The sequence below is a fragment of the Tursiops truncatus genome, chromosome 5 (genome assembly GCF_011762595.2).
Source record: "Tursiops truncatus isolate mTurTru1 chromosome 5, mTurTru1.mat.Y, whole genome shotgun sequence".
Classification (NCBI taxonomy): domain Eukaryota; kingdom Metazoa; phylum Chordata; class Mammalia; order Artiodactyla; family Delphinidae; genus Tursiops; species Tursiops truncatus.
The window spans coordinates 34,334,608-34,348,518 of NC_047038.1; the positions used below are offsets into that span (position 1 = coordinate 34,334,608).

Sequence of the window (13,911 nt, forward strand, 5' to 3'; positions counted from 1 at the left end):
GTCTGGGAGAGGAACTAACATATAGCTTGTTAGAGCCGTGATTCTACACAATGAATCACCTGGGAAGCCTTAACAATCCTGCTGCCTGGGTCAGAGATCCAGGCAGCAGAGATCCCTGCTGCCTCAGAGATCCTGATTTAATTGATCTGGGCATGGGGAATTTTAAAATTTCCCCAAGCATTTCTAAGGTGGAGCCCAGACTGAGAACTAGTGAGCAACGAGGCTGGCCCCGGGAGCCTGGGTCTCTGCACTAAAGACGCTTGGAATTCATAGGAAGGATGGCATTAGCCAGCCACTCCTGTGACTTTCCTCATATAATTTCTTCACAATTCCTATTTCTTTCTTTTCTTCTCTCTTTCTCTTTGGAAACCCAAGACTGTCCAATGAGAAAGCAAGTGGGTCTCAAGGAGTTCTGAGCAATCAGGCTTTTGGAGACTGGCTCAACTAGGTAAGCATTCATTCTTTGGCTTAGCTAGGCTGGCTGGGAAATGAATAGATTACAGGTGGTGGAGATGAATTAGTGAGGAAATATGGTACCGTGGAAAAAATTAACTTGGAATTACAGCATTTGGATTTACTTCTGGCTTTGCTTCTCATTGTGTGTGACTGATTTGTTTCCCTTTTTCGTTAAATAAGAAAATCTGACTTTTTGATTTCTGAAGTATTTTCTGGTTTAATAAAGTATGATTAGGTACTAGAGGGGGATCTCCTTAAAGTTAAGGAAGCCATGCCTGGGTAGGCTCCAGCACTTTTGACTTACATTGATTTGCAGAAAGCTGGAGGAAAGCCTGCTTCTCCCAACACCTTCCTAGTCTCAGAAGGCATCGTGGAACCTCACGAGGAAGGGGCTCTGATTCCAGGTAGCATCTGGGGGCTTTCTCATTGTTTAGTTTCCACTTCCTTGACTCCGACTTTGTCCTGGCTCACTTAGCATTTGCCTTGTGTCTACTTGGTGGCTCCCTTTTTTTTTTTTTTTCCGCTTTCGGACACCTACACTTGCGTGCTCAACCACTGCTGGGGCTCGGCTAGGTCTAGCTTACCCCAGCAGGATGTTTTGCCCTGGATCCAGGGAATGGTGAGTTCTGCTCCTTTGCCTGAGGCTAAGGGGATGCATCACGGTGGAGAGGGCAGTGGTGCTGTCTTTGTGAGACAGTGACCTTAGCCACCTTCTCTGTCGCCATGTCTCATGGGGGTAAGTTGGGCATGAGTCAGCAAAGGGATGAACCTCCCTTCTTGAACTTCCTGCACTTGATAGGAGGGGTTGCTCTGGGGGACTTGAAACCCCAGGATCTTAACGCAGAATGAGGACAGCAGAAGTGTTTCAGAGATTTAGCCTTCCTTTGAAGTTGACAAGGTGTGCTCCAGATGAGAGAGGACTGGAGAGGTGTAATGGACCCACGGGCCCCCCAGTCCCTGATGTTCCGTATTGCGGAAGGTGCCCAAGGGGAAGTGGCGGCAGAGGTTTTCTTCACCTGTGGAGATGGACAATGATCACCATCTACCTAGTGGTTCTGAAACCTTATACCATGGAATCACCTGGGAGTCTTCAAAAGCTATTTAGTTGCCTTACTCCAGCATGACTGATGGATAGAATAAATGAGTGCCTAATGAAGAGAAGATTGAGGGAAACAGATCTTGTCCTAGAAGATGGAATGGGCACAGAGGGGAAGTAAAGTGCCCACAGTTACTTCTTGCCAGTGAAGGCTGCTGAGAGTCTGGAAGGAGGAAGATGGGAAGGGACAAGAAGCTAAGGTAGAGCTTAGAGCAGTGTGATCCCTCCACCAGCACGTCAGCATCACCTGGGAACTTGCTAGAAATGCAAATTCTGGGGCCCCACCCAGACCTACTTTATTGGAAACTCCGGGGGTGGGCTCTGCAGTCAGCCTTAACAAGCTCCGCAGGTGATGCTGATGCCTGCTAATATCTGAGAACCACTGGCTTAAAAGAACGGCAGTTCTTTCCTGCCCTGCTCCTGGTCTGGGTGCAGATACACAAGGAGACGAGTGCTGCTGTGCGGGCTCAGTAACAGGAGCTCGAGGAACAGGATACGGGGCTGCACGACCTGGGCAAGGCATGGAAGGAGGTAGGGGACCAAGCCTTAGCTTCCGGGAGCAGGGGAGGACGGCACACCACCCATAACTTGCTCTCCACACTCATGTGGAGAAGGGACGGTTCTTTTTCTCCACTTGTGTAGGCTCTGACTTATTTCCCCTGGCTGGTGGCTCTGGGAGTCCTGCATGTGTCATTCTTGTTTAATGTTTCCCTGCATTAAAGCGACTGCAACGGTTGCTGCTGGTTTGCAACCTGGCCACTCTACACGGAGGACAAGTAGCGAGGGAAGAAAGAGGCAGCCACTCCAGATTCCTAGGTGGCAGTTATAATAAGCAAGGAAAACTACTTATCAGGCTTGTCTCAGAGGCTGCAAGATAAGTAGATTTCTGCACCTGTGCATCAGAATCTTGAGTTCGTATAGTGTCCTTAACCTGGTTTGGCCCCGCATACCATCCAGATGGTCTCAACAACACATTGCTGTCTTAAGGTTGTGTCCTTGAAATGGCTCTGGCTGTGGGAACTGTGGGCAGAATGTACATTTCAAGGATGGGGAGCAAGCAGGAGCCTCCAATTGTCCGGGTCCTGCTCACAGGTCAACCTGTGGTCACGTCCTGTCCATAACATCCTCCAATAGTTGCTAATCACCTAGAAGGTGTAGTATGACTAGGAGCTGAAGGAGAAGAAGCAGGAGCTGGGGCAGCCGTGGGAGCAGGTGCAGTAGATGCTGGGGGAAAGGTGGAATTGCTGGGGGAAGCTAGTCTTTGGAGGTGATGGGAAGCATTCCCGAGAGAAACCATACTTTCCATGGCACCCACTCCCCCTCCTTCTTCTCTTTTCCCACCCAGAGACTGACATTTTCAACAACCCGAAGCAGTCAGATGGGAAGAAAACCACCACAAGGAAAACTGGTGAAGCCAACAGCAGGTAAGGATGGAGGGGGCGTTTGCGGGGAGACTAGGGTGTAAAGCCTTGGAGGAAGCGCGCTGGAATACCTTGAGTTTTGAGCTGTTTGTTCCTCTTTCTTGTACTTGTCCTGTTCCATCACAAATGAGGTAGTGCTGTTCCCGACAGTGGTGAGAAACCTCTAGAAGCAGGAGACAGCAGTTCCCAGGGAAAATGAGGAACTCAAGCAGTTGCTGACCATGCTAGACAGAGGTGTGGCTGAACTCCTGGACTGCCCTTGGGACAGTCCCACTGTGAATTTTCATGTGGTTGAAAGAGAGAGGAATAAATCTTGGGTCAGGCTCCTGGTGGATACAGATGTTTTTCATGTGCTTAATGAGGCGGGGAAGGGTAGTGGTGGTTTCTCAGGAAACTGCTTAATAGGAGCCAGCTGCGGAACCCTCCACTTGCTAGGAGGCTTCTGCTTGGGGTGGTCCAAAATTGAGGATTGATGGATCAAATTCATTGAATGCCTAATTTTCCCTGACTTTCCCACTCCATACCACCTTGCCCTCCCTTGAAAGCTCAGGTGACCATAGCCGTGGACTGTGGTGGCTTGTGGAAATGCTGGAGGTAGACAAAGTGTTAGCTTTCCTTTATCTTTCAATGTTGCAGATAAGCCCTGTTCTTTTCATTGTTCTGGCCTCAGTAAAGAATAGACCTTTTACTGACGTGGTTATGAGCATTAGGGCTGAGTGTATTGGTTTTCAGGGGAGGATGAGTCATGGAAGAAAATCTGTTGGGAGTGGAGAGAGAATTGAAAGGAGTATGAAGAAGCCCTCTTCCCCTCAAAAAATAGGATGTAATGACTTACATTGGTCAAAGACTGAGAAATAATGGATACAGTTTTTAATCTCCATGACTTTTCTCTTTACTCCTCTTCCTTTGTTAACACCTTATCTTGATTGAAGTTTAGAGGAGAGAATTGATATTACACAGTAGAAAGGGGACCCTTGTGGGAATGGGGGTGGGGAGGGTGGGATGGGATGCAGAACCTGGACAATTGAGTCAGGAGCATGGATTTAAGAGTCTCCAATATCACCTACCAGTTTTCACAGTGGGGAGTGAGCACCAGAGAAGGGGTTTTCGGTAGGTGAGAATGGGCCAGATGGATAAGCTCAATATCTGAATTTCTTAAAGAGGTGGTAATTTAGTTTTGGTGTAGCCCGAGGAAGGAGTGAGAGTGGGGAGTTGGGGAAATGCTGAACTCACAGGATGGTGCTTGTCATACTGTCTAGATAACTCTATATGACTGTTCCTAACTCTTGACCATTTCCAAGAGCAAGGATTACCCCTTTTGGTATGTATAGGTCTCCCTATCAACACAGGAAAGAGATTTAGGAGAGAAGGAGGAACTATTTTACCCGTAACTCTTGGAGCACTTACCATGACCTCCATACACTCTTTCTTACCCCCACAACCCCTTTTGATTTTTGTTGGTATATTCTAAGTTTTGTCTGGATGTAATACATCAAAAAATATCTTAATCTTTCCAGAAATAACATACAAATGTTTTGCAAAACTTTACAATAATTATAATTACTTTTATATGCTGGTGGACACTACACACTTGGTTGACAGTCATTCACTTCCCCTCTTTCCAACTCTCAGAGACCATCTGTCTATGATAGAGCCTGAAAGTGACAAATACTTTCCTAGCTTCCTGTGCAGCTACAGGTAGCCATGTGTCGTAGTAAGGAGATATTGTTGGAAAACTCCTGGGAAATACTTTTTGATTAAAAAGAGATGTGTGATTAGAAAGCTCTCTTTTTCACCCTCTCGTCCCTCATGGATGTGTGAGGAGTGATGTCTGTCTTGGCAGGAGCTATGTATTCATGAAGATGAAAGCTAACCTGCTTAGGACAAGGATTGGATGGGTGGAAAATACCTTGGTCTTTAAGGAAATTGTTGGACCAGTCCACTGGGAAAAAACCTGATGATTGCATACCCCTGTATTTATTATATGAGGCGACCAAAGCTCCATTTCTTAGAGCTAGTTTTGGATAGTGTTCTGTGACTTGCCACCTGACAGTCTTTTATGTCATAGCTTCCTATTTTTGAAATCTATATCTTGCTGTGTTTGTTGGTTGACTGAAATATTCAAGTACCTGTTGGTGGGGTTTTTTTTCTTTCTTTCTTTTTTTCAGGAAGATTACAAGAGTGGTATACAAAAATTTGAGGAAATATATCTGAGAATGTTTTTGCCTTCACATGTGAACTCATTTCATTATAGAATTCTTGGCTTATAATTTTTTCCCTGAAGTTTCCGTACAAATTGCCCTATTGTTTTCTGTCATTAAAGAGCTCAATGCTAGACTCATTTTTCCTTTTCTTCTCCTCCCACCTTTCCCCACCTCCAGTATTTTACCATGATGTAACAAAGGTCTGGCTATTTTTCTTAGTATATCATGAGCCCTTTTATCGGTTTGAATTTTTTCTCACATTAGGAAAGTTTTCTTCTAATATCTTTGTACGTTCTGTTTTGTTTTAAGCCAATCACAAAGATGTCCAAAACAATTTACTAAATGAATGCCCATTATTCATATATTAGATATCTGATCTGTGTTTCATATTTTATCTACTTCATTTGCTGTTACTTTTTAGTCTAATTCTGATTCTCTGCAGTTTATTTTCTGTAGTTGAATCTAATCTTTGCTGCTTGTAGTGCCACTTAAAATGCTGCTATTCCATTATTTGTTTTCTCTCCCCACCCCACTTAATGTTAATGTTCTTCTCATCTGTGGTCTTGTATATTCTGTCCCTATCTCTTGTATGATTAGTGTTCTTCAATTTCCCTGTGGGGGATGTGAATGGGAGCTGACATTATTTTTTGCCTCCTATTCCCCCTAAGTAGTGACTATTTACATGGCTATTGTTGGCCTCATCCTTTTAGAACTTAAGGTATCCCTCTGAATGAATTCAGTTAAATTATCAGTCATTTATCAGTCTGAGGGGACTGGGAAGGAAGATAAATATATCCACAGAAGAACCTGGTCTCTACAGTTTGGTTATTGGAAACTACTGTCCTAGGGCCATATTTCTTTTACTCCAGGCATATGCTGGTACTAGGGCCAGCCCGACCTTGTCGGTAGAAATATAAAATGCTCTTGCTTTAGGGGAATAACTTTCCAGTTGGGAAAAGTCTGCTACATTAGTGATAAGCCAGCTCAGAAAACATTGTACTGCATGTTTTTATTTGGTATGGCCAGGATTCCTTCCCAATGAGGTAGCATAGCCCTGGTATGTGCTGGTGATGGAGCACCAAGCTGAGTGATGCTAACCTCACCTCTAGCCATGTCCCCTCTGATTTAAAAGTACTTATGTTTTTTCCCTAGGATTTCCTTAGTTTTTTCCTGTGTCTCATTACTACTCCTGGAGAAGGGGAATCATGGGTATGTTCCTGATGAGCCTTCAACCTAATCTCATCTTCATTATATCTAGCAAAAAATGCTTAGTGCTTTTGCCATGACTTATTGAAGAGGCTGAAAAACAATACATTTTCTAGACATTCTTAGCTAGGATTCTAAACAGAATTTAGGTTTAATCATTTGGATGCCCTTGTATGAGATTTGGAAGAGAGAAGTGAGGCACAGCTATTCTTCCAGCTTCTTATAGCAAATGTCATCCTGGGGTATCTATTTTTGTTGTGGCTTCCTGATTAGCAGGTGGCAGCTTCTGAGTTTTACAGGAAGGTGCCTGATTATAGAGCTACCATTTTTCTTCATAGCTTGGTTCTGTATTATGATTCTCAGTCATTTCTGAAAAGTTAACTAGGAGTTTGTTTATTAAGTTTTCTCATGATTCTGATAGCCATCTAAAATCATGTAAAATGTCCTGCTTATGTTAACTAGAATAGACTCATTATCTGCCACTGGAATTTGACCATTGTGAACTCAGATGCAGATTTTCTCCTATTCTTGTTTTTCTTTTGTGATTTGACTGAGTTTCTAGGAAGGACTTTGGATATCTGCTACTATACCACCATCTTTTCCAAAACTCTGTTTCTGATATATTTCAGATCAGTGATAATATTTCAGATATTTATGTAATCAAAGCTGTCTTTGCTTTTCCTCTCATTTCTATCTTTGGGAATTTGCTTAGAAAGTAAGATAATATTTTTATGGAGATTGCATATACACCCTACATCTTCAAAGCTTTGTTGGTAGTATAAATCCCAGTCATTTGACTATAAACCAGGTAACATCATCGTGAATCATTTCCTGGTGGTTTATTTTGTGAAAGGAAGTTTAATTTTATAACCGTTCTGAGTTCTTGATGCCATGTGTTTCTTTTCTCCTAGTTTCACTTTGGTCATTGTTCATTTTATTACTGTTCATTATCCTGCCCTCATGGAGCTTAGTGTAATAGGAGAGACTGAAGTAAAGAGACTGATAAAGCAGATGGGCTTTCTCTGTATTACCCACATATACCTCTATTAGATCTTCACTGACACTGTAGAAGGGCTGGGAATGAAGGTTTCCTGTAGGGTGAGTATTTAAGCTAACTTTGAAGAAACTAAGTTTTAGCCCATTGTAAAAGAGGGGTTGATGAGTGCTTTATGTAGGTAGAGCAATTCTGACAAGTGCACAGACTCAGGTGTGAGAGAAAAAACAAACAAAAAAAACAAAACATGGGCTCTGTGAATTGCAGGCAGCTCTTGGAGCCAGAGTGAGTATAGTGGGCTAAGGACAAGACAGTGGCAAAAAAAGAAAAGAAAAAAGTGAGGAACAAACAATAAAACATAAATTTAATGTTAGAAGCTCTAAGGACAAGACAGTGAGGAAAAAAAAAAAAAGTGGAGGGCCAAAAACTAAAACATAAATTTAATGTTAGAAGCTCTAAGGACTGATTATACTGTTTTCTAGGTGTAAGATTCAGGGACATGAATTAGATTGCTGGGGCATGAATGGTTCACATGTCCATTAGCTGTCCTTTATCTGTTAATTCTTTTGGATTTTTGGTAGGCACTGCTGTGGAGTAGGATGGATATTATTTTGGTCTGGAAGGATTTTAAAGCAGATGTTTTTAAATTGACTTTTGACATAGAAAAACAAATCTCGATGGGATGACTGGAGAAGCCTGATTCTAAGTGTCATGCTGTCAAGACATGCTTATGTCATAATATGCGTTTTGAGGTAACTGGTTTACTACGTGGTATGATTTCGGAGTGAGCAGTTGAATTTTAAGAGTTTGCCAATGGCAATGATTTAGGGTGTATTGACCCTTTCTTTCCTGCAGCTGGTCAAGGTACCCTCCTGGTTTGTAAAGGAATGCTCAATAAACCATAATGTAAAGACGTCTTTAAGGGCTGGCATCTGGTGGACAGGTGTGTGGATTAAACAAGACATGTGGGAAGGACCTGTACCTGGTCAACATTATAAATATGAATTCCTTTTCCCTTCTCAACAAGGTGCTAGCTACCATATAACATGTTGTTATTACATCTGATTGCCACAGTGAACATAAAAGGGTGAAAAAATCTAAATCACCAGTGGAACCTCTTTGCCACTTTCCTTTCTCATCGTCTGTGTTTTTGTGATTCTACTAAGATTGAGAAAAATGAGCTTGATGGTTGGAAAGGTCTTATGGAAGATGTGATACTTAGAGAAAGGACAGTTGTAGGGAAGTAAAGGAGTAATCAGGTCAAATAGAGAAACATGAACAAAAGCTGAGAGATGTGTCATGATAGCCTTCCTATGAGAAGAGGGAGCTCGTCTTTAGTGGGTAAAAGAAGACACTCAACTGAATTAAATTCATCAGACCCACCCTTTTCTGAAAGATCACCGGGGATACACAAGCTCCCAATCTATGTAGTGTAAAGTAAGGGTGGACAGTTGGATGGCAAAACTTAGTGATTCAGAAAACAATTTCGTGTTTCACATTTATTCATTAAGCTGAAAATTTTGTCTATTTTTACACCTCAATTCTATAACAGTTCCCCTTTTTGCTATAATACAATGTTGAAATGTACTTATGTTTAACCTCTAGGCTAACGTTTAGTATCAGTTAATCAGAAATTCCTTTGGTTTTACACATGGAGGGAATGTTTCAAAAGTATAAAAAGGAGAAATTTTCAAAAAAATATATTTTTGATATAAGAAAATAGAATGCTTCATTGTTTTGGTCCCATTTGAAAGTAGGAATATTCTAAAAACAGTTTCATCTGCATCTTAGACTTGCAAGTAGAAAAGCTTGATTTAGAATTCATATTGTTTCTTTCTAAACCACCTAAATTTAAATATCATCAGCCACGTGGCAACAAAGGTATAATTTCCAGAAAAATTATACTTTTAGTGGGAATATTTTCATGCAAAGCATCTTATTTTTCTCTGAAAGTCATGCTTTTCCCAGAAACCAGTGGTTTCACTTCTGTATTTTAATTAGTATTTTTATTTTCCACAATCCGTTGATAGTGATGGGAAACTTGAACTTGAGACTTTGTTTAGCTGTATAGATCTTGAAATTAGTGTGTCTTTCTCAATGGGGACATCATTTGAATAGGGAATCAGTGTTGATTCATTATGGAGATACTGAAGAAGCTTTCCACTGTGACTTCATAAAAAAATCAAAATGAAAATTATAAGGAAGTTGCAAGGGAAGGAAGCTCTCTTAAAGTTCAACCACTCCAGAAAAATTAAGTAAAACTAGAGAGGTAATTTTCCACAGGTCTAGCAATGACTCTGTTGAGTATAGCTTTAAACTGAAAGGAAAGCATTACTGTTTTTTAAAAATTCTACTTGCAAAATTAGAAAAAAATCAACTATAAAAGAAATCAAATTAAAAAATTAAACAAATTTTAAAGTTTTCCAGATGATTCTAATGTGCTGCCAAGGCTGACAAATCCTGCTTTCTTCATGATAGACGACCTTCTCTTCAGCTCACTTAGCCAAGATTCCTGAAAGTAAAGCATTTCTTAACTTTATATTAAGCTAGTATTAAACATGAGAAAATAATCTGTGTATTAAAAATTCTTCTAGGAAACGGGAGTTCTTGGCTACAGTACCTTGATTGTTCTATTCACAGCAATTTTCTGTGAATTGTTCCACCTCTTTTGTAAATCATCCTTTTATTCTTCTTACTTCCAATCCCTTCTTGACTCTGTAACTTTATCGTTTTGATAACTATTATTTTTCTCACCTCAATTTGCTACTTCTCCTCCTTCTTACTTTTCTTTTTTGGCCTCTGGTTCAACTTTGATCATCCTCATTCTCTCCATTAAGCAACTCTGCACTATCACAATCTCACAGGCTTCATTCTGCCCACTCATTCAGTTTGAGCTGCTATTTGAGATCATGAAGGCTTGGATTCTGCTTAAAGAAACTTCCAAGTTTCTTTATCCTGCCAAATCCCTGTCTGCATGTAAAATGCGGTGTGAATTTTGCCTTCTGATGACATGATAAAAATACCAGTTACCCTCCTCCAATCAAATGAAATCTAGCCTTTATAAAAAAGGACACATTTCTAGAGAATATGGCTTGGTTTTATAAATTGGGCAAGGGTACCCCATGATGACTTTAGAAATCCTCTATGGAGACAAAAGAAGCATTTGAAAGTATTTCTTTGGTATTACAATAATCATATAAACTTTCTGAAATCTTCATGTAGGATGAACACTAAGGCTGAAGTGTTTGACAACTGTATTTTCTTCAATGAATTTTGTGTAGAGTTTGGTTCCATGTGCTTTTCTCTTGGCATGTCTAGGCTACTCTGATGGTGAGTTAAAAAGGACTTTGAAGCTATCTAACACCTTGTGGAAAGAAACAAGCAATTAATGAGCGTAGGAGTGAGCTATGGGGCTTGGTCTCAGCACCCATGAGAAAGACTTGAGGTTATTCATAGAACATCAGCAAAAAAACAGGGACTGGGACTTAGGTAGGAAAAGTTTGAATAGGAAATAAGCATCGAGAGAAAGATTATCAAAAATGAAGCAGGCAATATTTCATTCTACCTCAGTTTTGTTTGAACTTCACTTGAAATATGTTTACTTCTGCAGAGCACAGAGTTCAGAAAAAGATGTAGACATCCTCAGGAGCTCAGGGGAGAGTAACCAGGAGAAGGAAGAGGTTGTTGTGAAGAGCAGATCAATAAGTGGGGCTGTTTGGACTGCAAGAGAGATGTTACCAGGGGACCTAATCACTGTTTTCAAATATTTGAAGGGCTCTTATGTGGAATGCACACAACTTGTTATGTAGACACTAGTAGGGGAGAAGCTAGGGACACAGGGTGTATTTAAAATGGTGTGAAGAAGAAAACAAATTCATGATACAAAAATCTTAATTCTTCCTCCCTGCCCCAAACTTCTGATATTCTAGGATTCACAACACTTTTCTACATTTGTGTGTGTGTGTGTGAATTGTCTCCCAGTTAATTTAGAATTTAATAATGTTCTAAGGAAGCAACAAATAGACCAAATTATATCATCTTAGGATACTTAACTTTTCCTGGACTCAGTTTCTTTACCTTATTATATAGTAAGCCCTATGTAAATGTAAGACATTATCATTGTTGTCTAGCAAAAACATAAAGTGTTAAATACTTAACATGATTTACTGAGTTTTAGTTAAAATCATTCTTGTTTTCCATCTGGGATAAGTTATTCTGAAAGGTGGGATTGGGTTAATTTTCTGATATCATAGCCTTATCTGTACATATGATAATTTCAATGGATTGCATCTACCCATTTGAATTCACATCTGAAAAAATATTTCAGATGAAAATTTTGTATCATTACTCAGGGCAACTGGAGGAACCAAGGCACAGTTATTCCCCTCGATGGGCACAGCTGAATGTAGGATGAGCATCTTCTCTCAGTAGTTTATTCCTTTCCTATCCAATGTGAAGTAACATTAAATCTTAAATCTGAAAGATTGTTTAAAGTTTTTCATTAGTTTTTTTTTTACATTTGATTTTAAAAGCTTTGCAAATAATGAGTAAATACTAAGATTCCCTAAGTTAAGACTATCTTTGAAAACATTATGTGTGGACAACATCCAAATTGGTGTGAAGAAAACAAAGAAATGGAAAAAAAGATGAAATCTCTTACTAGACCATGAAATTTTAGAGGCATTCACAATAGAGAAAAAGAGAACTTATAAATACCTTTTTTTAATATGAAAAATGATTGTCCAGACTAGATGCCCTGAAAGACCTTCCCAACTGAAACAACTAAAATGCAGAACAAAATGGAAAAAAAAAGAAGGTAAAAAAAATGCAAATTTCAGAAAACAAATACCAGAAATCTTACACAGATAAAATCACTATTAGTATATGCATGTATTGGGTGGGCCAAAAAGTGCCTTCAGTTTTTAAGTAAAAATAAAAGACACATTTTTCATTTTCACCAAGAACTTTATTGAACAACGTATTCACCCTTTTGTTCCACTACCTTCTGCCATTTTTCAGGCAACTTCATAATTTCATCTTCCCAAAACTTTTTTACCTTTTTTGAGCAGAGAACTGTTCCAGGTGCCTTTTACAGACTTCCAGGGAATTGAATTTTTTTCCACCAAGAGAATTTTGTAAAGACTGAAATAAATGGGAATCCGAAGGTGCAGTGTCTGGTGAATATGGTGGATGAATCAGAACTTCCCAGCCAAGCTGTAACAGCTTTTGCCTGGTCACCAAAGAAACACGTGGTCTTGCGTTATCCTGATGGAAGATAATGCGTTTTCTGTTGACTAATTCTGGATGCTTTTCATCAAGTGCTGCTTTCAGTTGGTCTAATTGGGAGCAGTACTTGTTGGAATTAACCGTTTGGTTTTCTGGGAGGAGCTCATAATAGAGGACTCCCTTCCAATCCCACCATATACAAAACATCACCTTCTTTGGATGAAGACCGGCCTTTGGTATGTTGGTCGTGGTTCATTTCGCTTGCCCCATGGTCTCTTCCATTCCACATTATTGTACAGTATTCATTTTTCATCACCTGTCACAATTTGTTTTAAAAACAGAACATTTTCATTACGTTTCAGCAGAAAATCGCATGCGGAAACACAGTCAAGAAAGGTTTTTTTGCTTAACTTATGTGGAACCCAAACATCAAAGCGATTCACATAACCAAGCTGGTGCAAATGATTTTCAGCGCTTGATTTGGATATTTTGAGTATGTCGGCTCTCTCCCGCGTGGTATAATGTTGATTGTTCTCAATTATTGCTTCGATTTGATCGCTATCAACTTCAACTGGTCTACCCGACAGTGGAGCATCATCCGTCGAGAAATCTCCAGCACAAAACTTCACAAACCACTTTTGACACGTTCAGTCAATCACAGCACTTTCTCCGTACACTGCACAAATCATTTTTGGGGTTCAGTTGCGTTTTTACCTTTCTTAAAATAATAAAGCATAATATGCTGAAAATGTTGCTTTTATTCTTTCATCTTCAATATTAAAATGGCTACACAGAAATTCACCAGTTTCGATAAGTCTTTTTTTAAATGCACACTGATATGACAGCTGTCACAATCTAACAAAATGTTTCGAATGAAGTTAAGGACAACTAAGTGCTACTAGAGCCATCTTACGGAAAAAAAATGCATGAAACTTTTGGCTAACCCAATACTTTATTCCATTTATCATCATCTCTATCTTGCAAATGCTAGAAAATTGGGTTGCTTCTCAAAGTGCAGGATTAAGAGGTCTGACTTAAAGTTTTTTAATATGTCTAGAATTGTCCATACTTCTCAAAATCTTAATTTCGTAATGATATTAATGTCATGGTCCTAGGGAGCTACATTTAATTAGTCTGGGGTGGGGTCCTGACATTGGTAATCTTTAAAGTTCCCCAATATTTCTGATGTCCTGCCAAGTCGAGAAATCTGCTCTAGAGTACATTTTTGTTGTTGGTAAATGCCCTTTTTCTCGGCTCATTCAGTCTGGATTCCTGAATAGAACTGTAACTTGGATCTTCTTACTTTTT

General features: G+C 39.9%; 1 long non-coding RNA gene across 1 annotated transcript; it reads left to right on the forward strand.

Moving 5' to 3' along the window:
• Positions 1-1,986: 1,986 nt before the first annotated feature.
• Positions 1,987-13,291, forward strand: LOC141278678 (uncharacterized). Its single transcript, XR_012331716.1, has 3 exons — positions 1,987-2,083; positions 2,898-2,976; positions 12,966-13,291. It is a non-coding gene; the product is annotated as an uncharacterized lncRNA (long non-coding RNA).
• The last annotated feature ends 620 nt before the right edge of the window (positions 13,292-13,911 follow it).